This window comes from Rhipicephalus microplus, chromosome 7 (assembly GCF_043290135.1).
Source record: "Rhipicephalus microplus isolate Deutch F79 chromosome 7, USDA_Rmic, whole genome shotgun sequence".
Taxonomy (NCBI): Eukaryota; Metazoa; Arthropoda; class Arachnida; order Ixodida; family Ixodidae; genus Rhipicephalus; species Rhipicephalus microplus.
The window spans coordinates 171,968,214-171,976,443 of NC_134706.1; positions in this window are offsets into that span (position 1 = coordinate 171,968,214).

The following is an 8,230-nucleotide window of genomic DNA, read 5'->3' on the forward strand; positions in this document are numbered from 1 at the left end:
ACTTTATTTTGTCCTGAGCAGACAAGTCCCCTAAGGGGGCTTGTCCACGGGCCGCGTCCACGACAGGGACCGGGAGGTGGAATTTGACGGCCATGTCGTGGGCTCTCTGGACAGTTCGAAGTTGATATTCTTTTTCCGGCCTTGTGAGGAGAGCGGTCCACTGTTCCTCTATGGCTGGAGACCCTGCAGCTGCGCGCAGCACGAGGCATTGCCACAGCATATGTGGCAAATTGCTTCTCGGGAGCCCATATTGAAAGCAGCCCGGCTTTATTTACCTATTAAAACATGATTAAGAGATAGGTGAATGGTAAGCACCTGTTTGTAACAGGCGTAAAGTGAGACTTTGCGGTCTCGTTAGATGAGATTGTGGTAGAGGAAACTTTCTGCGTTCAAGGCGGTAGTGCTGACAAATTTCGTGTTACATTAGGAGCGGGTCCCGCTGCCATGGCTCGCCCTTGGGCCTTGGGCCGCCCTCTCTCCTTGCGCGGTGAGAAAGATCTCGCGCCTAGGAGTGAGCCAGCTCGTTGGCGTTAGGGATGGGGAGGTGAGCATTTTGGCCAACGTGGCCAGGAAACCAGATCAAGTGTTTAGTATCGGCACTCGTTGCACGCGAGAGCACTCGGACTGTGTCTTTAACAACCGAGCTGGCGCGAAAGGCCATAGCTGCAGCTTTTGAGTCTGTGTAGACTATTGTTTGATCCGTGGTCGCTAAAGCTAATACTATAGCTACCTGTTCCGTGCGATCTGCATCCATGTTGGGGGGTGTTAGAGAAGTGAGGTGTTCACCTTGTAGCGACGTAACAGCTGCTACAAAGTGCTTGAAATTAACGTACTGAGCGACGTCCACAAAAGCTACTGAATCGGGCATTGCTGCAGCCATTTTGAGGAGGGCGGCTGCTCTAGCGTTACGTCGGCGGTGTAGTATTGTAGGTGCATGTTAGGCGGGAGTGGGAAAACGATGAGGCATTCGTGAAGCTTTGACGGCAGCGTACACTCTATTTGGTTGATGATTGGAGAGCTCATTTAGAGGTACGTCCCAAGTTGATGTCCTGCCTCTCAGTCGAGGAGAGTCGAGCAATCTGGGCTTGCTTCTGGCCCTCAACAATCCCACTGAAAGCGTTCTGAAGGCGTAGCGCCATAAGTTTCTTTGTGTTAGTTTGTATGGTGAGCCTAAGCACCTGTTTGATACTCTTTCTAATGATCAGATCAAGCTTGTTCTAATCTCCTTTAGTACAGGGATGAGCTACGGCTACGTAATTGATGTGGCTCATGAGAAAAGCGTGGAAGAGACGCTGTAGGTTATCTTCCGATAGTTCATTTCGTATGTTGTTGGCAACGCGTTTGATTAGTTTAGACATGGTGTTTGCTTTAGTGGCTATGCGCTATATGCTGAGTCCGTTCCTGCCGTCCTCCTGCAGGATCACTCCTAGTACACAAACCGAAGTAACTTGTAGTATTTGCTTACCGTCTTCTGTGTATACAGAGATGGGCGAATGGGGGATCCATTCAGGACCTAGGTTCAGCCTGTAGAGCGAAATTTCAGATTTTTTGGCCAATAGCCGTAAGCCCGTCTGCCGGAGCAAATCCTGCACATTGTCCATCACCATCTGCAGATTGCGCTCGATGGCCCCGTCGCTATTGCCGCCCCACCAGATGGCAATATCATCAGCGTAAAATGCGTGGCTCAGGCCATCGATTCAGCTCAATTCTCTCGAGAGAGCACTCAAAGCTCAGTTAAAGAAAATCAGAGGGAGAACTGCTCCCTGCGGCTTTCCTCTGGGACCCAAGTCGTACGTCTTGGAACCTAAACAGACTAGTCTAATGGTGCCTTTGCGGTCTTTAAGAAACGACCGCACGCATGCATAGAAGCGGTGACCGAGTCCAGCGTCACCAATCGCTTGTAGTATGTGCGGGTGCTCGACGTTGTCGAATGCCTTTTCTAGATCTAGTGCAAGCACAGCCCTGGTGTCCCTGGACTTGCCCATTAAGACCCTGTGTTTCAGGATAAGCATGACGTCCTGTGTCTACACCGACGGGCTGAAGCCTATTTGATTGAAAGAGAGGAGGTGTTTCTTTTCTGAATGTTTCGTGACGCGTTTGAGAATAACGTGCTCAGCCACCTTGCCCACACACGAGGTGAGAGAGATGGACCTGAGTGAGCCAAGCTGAAGGGATTTGCTCGGCTTAGGCATGAGCACGATGGCGGCTTTGCGTCACTCGAGCGGGATTTCGCCGGATTCCCATACGTCGTTGATGTGTTTAGGGAGGAGGTCTATGTCCTCGTCCATCAGATTGTCGAATAGTTTGTTTGTAATCCCGTCTAATCCAGGGGCAGATCTAGAATTCAGCTCAGTGAGTACTGCCCGCACCTCCGCACTCGTGAATGAAGAAACCAAAGGGTCTTCTTTCGTGTGTATTGGAGGAGGGGTAGTCCGTGTCTGAGCTCGATTCGGTACAGAGGTAGCGCGACGCGAGCTTGTGTGTATTCTGTTCGTCCGTAAAATTTTCCTGGCGAAGCTTATGAATTAAGCGATATATGGTGTGTTGCTGATTGGATTTCATGGGTTAGTCCCCCAAGAGATGTATAAGCAGGTTACATTTGTATCCTTTACTCATTTGGGCGTCTACCGAGTTGCATACCTCGTCGCATTGCTGTCTAGCTAAAATGCGACTGTGCTCTTCGATTTTCTTGTTGAGTTCTGCGATCTTTTTGCGAAGACCGCGGTTAAGCTTTTGAGTTTTCCATTTTGCCTTCAAGGCTTGCTGCGCCTCGATGAGGTGAGCAAGTCGGCTATCCATGCACTCAACATTGTGAGTGGTTTCTATTTCTTTGGCATCTTTTGCTACACCTTCTTGTAACCGAGCGAACAGGTCTCGAACAGAAGTGTAGGTGTTGTCATCTTGCTTTCTAAGGGTGCGAAAATGATTCCAATCAAATACCTTGCATTTACGTGGGTGGACTGGAGGCGGCTATGGTGATGCTACAGATGTAGTGATCACTACCTAGGTTGACCTGTGTGTTAATCCATGTAGAGTTGTGGATGTTTCACACCAGTGCTAAGTCGGGAGTAGTATCTCATATTAACGAGTTACCCGTGTGTGTAGGGAACGCAGGGGCTGTGAGTAGTGTGAGACACTGGTGTGCTATCTGCGTGGCAAGCATTTTGCCCTTCGAGTAGAGGTATCCGTAACCCCAGTCGGGGTGCGTTGCATTAAAATTGCCTGCAATCAATAGCGGGTTGTCGCCTTTTATCCTGCATGCCTTCTGAAAGAGAGCTATGAAGGTTTCCTGCTGTCGGTAGGTGAGCTGCATACGTTAAGAAGAAAGAGCGACTGTGTGAGGTGCGCGTTCAGAATGAGTTCTATCAAGATGTGTTTGACCTTGGGGTCAGGACAAACTTCATGCTTAGTGTACAAAAAAGACATTGCAATACGAGTGGCAATCCCTCGTTTACCCATCTGAAAGATTGACTCTACGCGGTATCCTCGCAATGCGGGATGCTCGTTGAGCATCTCCTCAAGGAGGAGGACAGAAGGGTTCCTCAGTGTTTGCACGCAGTAATTGTTGTAAGGCGTCTTTCTGTTTTGGGAAGCTAAGGCAAATCTATTGCCAAATGGTGAAATTGTTTGAGGTAGCCATAATCAATGTTGAAGTATTGGTCGGGCCTGCACCTGTTGATGGCGCTCGACTTCGAGGATTTGTACTCGGGCTGTTATTTCAGTCATTTGAAGCTTAAGCCGGTTGATTTCGGACAGTATGTCAGCTCAAAACTGTTCTATCAGCGCCGTCAGGTGTGCAATAATTCTCGACATCGTTAGAGGTTCTCAGGCCTCTAGCGCGGGGCCTGCGCGCTTTTTCGTGCCACTTGCTGGGTTAGAGGCAGTGGGAGATTCACTCGCGTTGCTCTTGCGTTGCTCTTGAGGCTGTGGCGTCTTAAAAAGCGCCTTGATATCAGAAAGCTCTTTCCGAAGAAAAGTATTCTCGCGTTCAAAAGCTTGAATTTTGTCTGCTACGAGCTGTGGCAAAGATCCAGAGCGCGCGGTGGCGCGGGTCTCACCTGTACCGGCGACCTTGTCGACCCAAGTTGACTTGGTGGCATCTGAGGCCCATTAGCTGCCAGGTGTGACCTGGTCTTGTGGTTGAACTGCCCTTGTAGGTGTAGACTGGGGATATGCTGATGGCAGGAAGCTTGCAGCAGGCCCCGATGATTAACAGCTCTTGTTGCAACGCCGACCATGTTGCCGATGGCGCCGCACGAGGTAGGGTACTTTATAGCGGCTCCGGCAGGTGCGGTCACCCGTTTCGTGCACACCTCCACACAGCGCACACTAGGGTGCAGAACATACGTGGTCCGGTCCGGGAGGGCCATGACCGCTCTGATCACACACTCTGTCGGTGGGGTGCGGGCAGACGTTCTGGCGGTGACCCATTCGGCCGCAGTTCCGGCAAGTGTCTATCTGGCGTTTGTAGAGAGTGCAGCGATACATGATTGGTCCGCAGTTAACATAGGTACTTTGAGGCCGTTGAACAAGATCACGACCGTGGTAGTGTTCTTGATTTGACGTGCACCGAGCACGGCTGGGTTGCATGACGTTCGTAACATGCATTGCAAGTCGGCGTCCGTGAAGTCGATGTCGATGCCGCGTATCACCCCGCGGCAAAAGTGACGAAGTGTGGTAAGATAGGTAGCGACGGGGTGTCGCTGTTCGGTGAGAATAACTTCTGAAACGGTGTAACAAGCAAGAGTATTCGCCTCTTGCGGTGTGCTCACCACGAAAACGTTCGGCACCAAGTTCGAGCTGACGATCTCTTCTTTGGTAGCTAACGGCGGCAGGCGTGCAGCCTTCGTGAGTGCAATAAAAACCTTACGTTGACTGCAGATGCGTACGTCGAGGCCAACACCTGGCCGAACGACAATTCTGAGATGATTCTTAGGTAGACTCGGCAGCTTGCTCGCAGTAGCGAGCCTTTCAAGTGGACTGGGCGTTTGGCACCAACTGCTGGCCCATGTTGCTCGACGTGTTGCGGCATCTTGGTTGTGGCCTGTGCTTTGCTTGCATTTTGACGACGATGCGCTGGGTGTCAGCCACATCCAGCAGCAGCTTCGAGGGATATTTCTTCATTCTCGACTATTGCTTCTAGTGGCATGTTGCAGCTGCGGTGGCGAGCGCCGAGAGAGTGTAGTCATGCAAGGCCTACGAAACGCTTATAATGCAAGTTCAGAACTGAACTTCAAAAAGATAAGTATGGCGCCTACAGGGTAAATTTGGAATCCGGAAATTCCCAGTGACTCGCCGGTGATGATCCAGTATTGCCCAGAGGCCGAATTCGGCATTGACCAATAAAATTTGCATTGGTGTCGAGAGCTGTGGGGTAGGCTCCCGCACTACTCACCCCCAATGAACGGTCCCTCTGCCTTAGACATGCTCACATCAATGGCGCACAATATGAACAAGCTTACGCACCATCAACGCCTACAGCTATCAAAAGCTCCAGAATTATAAAAAATGGCCCTGTATCTGCACATTAACGTGCAACTGTCGTCAAAAGATGATAGTCTTGCGTGTAGAGAGAGTGAACAAATCATTTATTTGATGGTCTGCGCAAGGAAATCGGTGAATAGTATTCTGGAAGCGTTGTGTTAGAGTTCTTCGAGCGTGCAGTGGAGGCGAACAAGCGCATCAAGTCACGTTACACGTGAGACATCAGTGCAATCTGGCAGTTTTTTTTTGGGAAAACGAAATGAGTGGCTCTCACTGCAAAACTTTTACACCCTAAAAGGTGTAAAACGGGTGTAGCAGTAAAGCACCTTTATGAACGTCCTTTTCATACTTCATTTTGAAATTTGAGGTGTTCGTGAATAAAACACCCTCAAAGCACCCAATTTATGACCTTATAGTCGGGGTGTTTTGAACAAAGCTACAACTGATTGATTGACATGTGGGCTTTACCACCTCCAAACCACAATATGACTATGAAAGACGCTGTAGTAGAGGGCTCTGCGAATTTCGACCGCCTGGGTTTTCCTAACGTGCACTCAAATCTGAGCATGCGGGCTTACAAGGCTACAAATGCACGACATTTTCGGACCGTTTTGCTTATACTGTTAGTATACATTAAACATCTTGATACTAGCAAGGTTCCTACAACTAGCTGCTTGCGGGTCTAGTAATGAATAGAAGCAGCAAGTAGTCAGACAAAAACGCAGTTTTCAGCGATAAAGCACGCAAACTACTACAAGACGGAAGATACAATTGGAGCGCCGCTTGTCCAATGTAGTAAGGGCCAATTCTTATATACCTGTTCCTTTCATCTGTGTCAATTGCGTGATTAGCCAACACTCACAAAGTGCACTGATTTGCCTAAACAAGATAACGCTGCGCACATTGGTGAAGCCATGCATGGAACCTCCCCCCAAGTCCCCCATAAGATCAAAGCTTTTAAACCTGGAGGTAACACGTCCACCACCTGCGAAAGAAGCAACACCATCGTTGTTTAGCCATAACCACCACGTCAACAGGCCATCAGGTGCCTTAAAAACGAACATTGGCGTCAAGTATTATTAGCAGGCACGTTTTTTTAATTACTGTAGCGAATGTTCCTCTTTATGTGTGCTTAAAAGTGCGTAATGGAAATTAGGAATTGGACACTGACCATAAAGAAAAATGCAGAATAAGGACATTTCAGTGACCTTGGCGTGGCCTTGCTCACGATGACGGGAGCCTTGTTGACAAAATTGCGAACAAAGTTCTCCTCAGGAGAGCCGAAACGCATTCTCCAGTGCTCTCTCTCTCTCTCTCTACGTCTGTTTTTTGTGGATCCCTTTCTTTTCATTTATGTAACTTCCCCAGCAGACGTGCTTCGTTCAAAGGCTTGACTTTGTAGGTAGTGAAAAAACAATATTGATGAAATTTTTTCAGCCGCGGTCTTGTTCCAACCACTGGGAGCTAAGTACAAATGTATTGTCACAACGTGAACACAGAAGTAGTATTTAACAGGTTGAGAAAGTAGCAGCAGGTCAGTATTTTTATTTACTGCACGCCAGAGCGTTCCTCCTCTTTCTTGTTTTTGCTTGCTGCACAAAAGCGCGCAGATGCGCGTATGCGCTATCGTCTTATCCTTCCTAGCAGCACGCACGTGGCAGTATGTTCTCATCGAATAGTGTGACGGCCGATGCATGCAATGTTGTATTGTCTTTACCGAAATGAAAGTGCTTATAGAAATATCGCCAGCGTGAGCCTGAATTGCAGTCCCTAAAGACCCATAGCGCTAAGGAAAACACATCAGCTTTTTTTTACCAGTAATCACTACATTAGGCCGGTGAAGGTGCGCTGAATATTGCTCCTACATAGTACAAATGCGCGTTCTGACTAGTAGCTCGTGCTGTCCACAGTGAACAGTCACAATGTTCACTGCGATTCAAATGCTCTAATAAATAACGAGTATAATGCAACGGATAACTGCCGCAAAAAAAAAGAAAGAAAAAGCAGTGCCGGCGCTCTCAGTAGAATGCCAGAGCCAGCGTTAAACCACATCTAGCTGGTGTGAGAGCGCACCAGCGCCATGAAGTCTCATCGCCAAGACAACCTTGGCTGCCCGGGATTGCGGCGCGTGCGGGAGCAGAGCGCGGGAAAGGGACCGGCATCGTCTTACACGTGACTGCGTGTACTGGCGAAAAACCCTCTTGTGTATGTTTGTGGTGCACGTGGCTTCTCGAATAGTAGAGTTTATTAGCCGCTGTTTAGTTTGAAGTGTGCCTGCGCTCTGTGCTCGACCGGTGTGTTCTGTCAGTGCTGATAATTGCGAACGTGCACCATCCTGGAGACTGAACTTGCGAATTCATATTGTGGAGCACTCGAAGTGAAATATGAGTACCACTCTCACGTTGTTCCATTCAGCGCTTTGTTAACTGTGTGAGCACGAGAATAACGCCTTCAAACAACTATGTTTTCAACTAGTTGATGACAAATAAGTACTTGTTTATTTAGCGAGAATATTTGTCCGATCTGTTTCACGGGGTTAATGGCAAAGTTTTTGTTTGTTTATTTAGATTGTTTGGAGTATAAAGCAGTGTGAGCGCGTGGCGCTGAGGTTCAGTGAAGAATTTGACCAGATTATCGCAGTGCCATTCGTTGGCAGTCATCTTTACCGGTGCCCCCTCGTGATGCACACCAATTTTAGTTTGCTAATTATTACATCTGTGGGGACGGCGCCTGTTAGCTCTAAGCA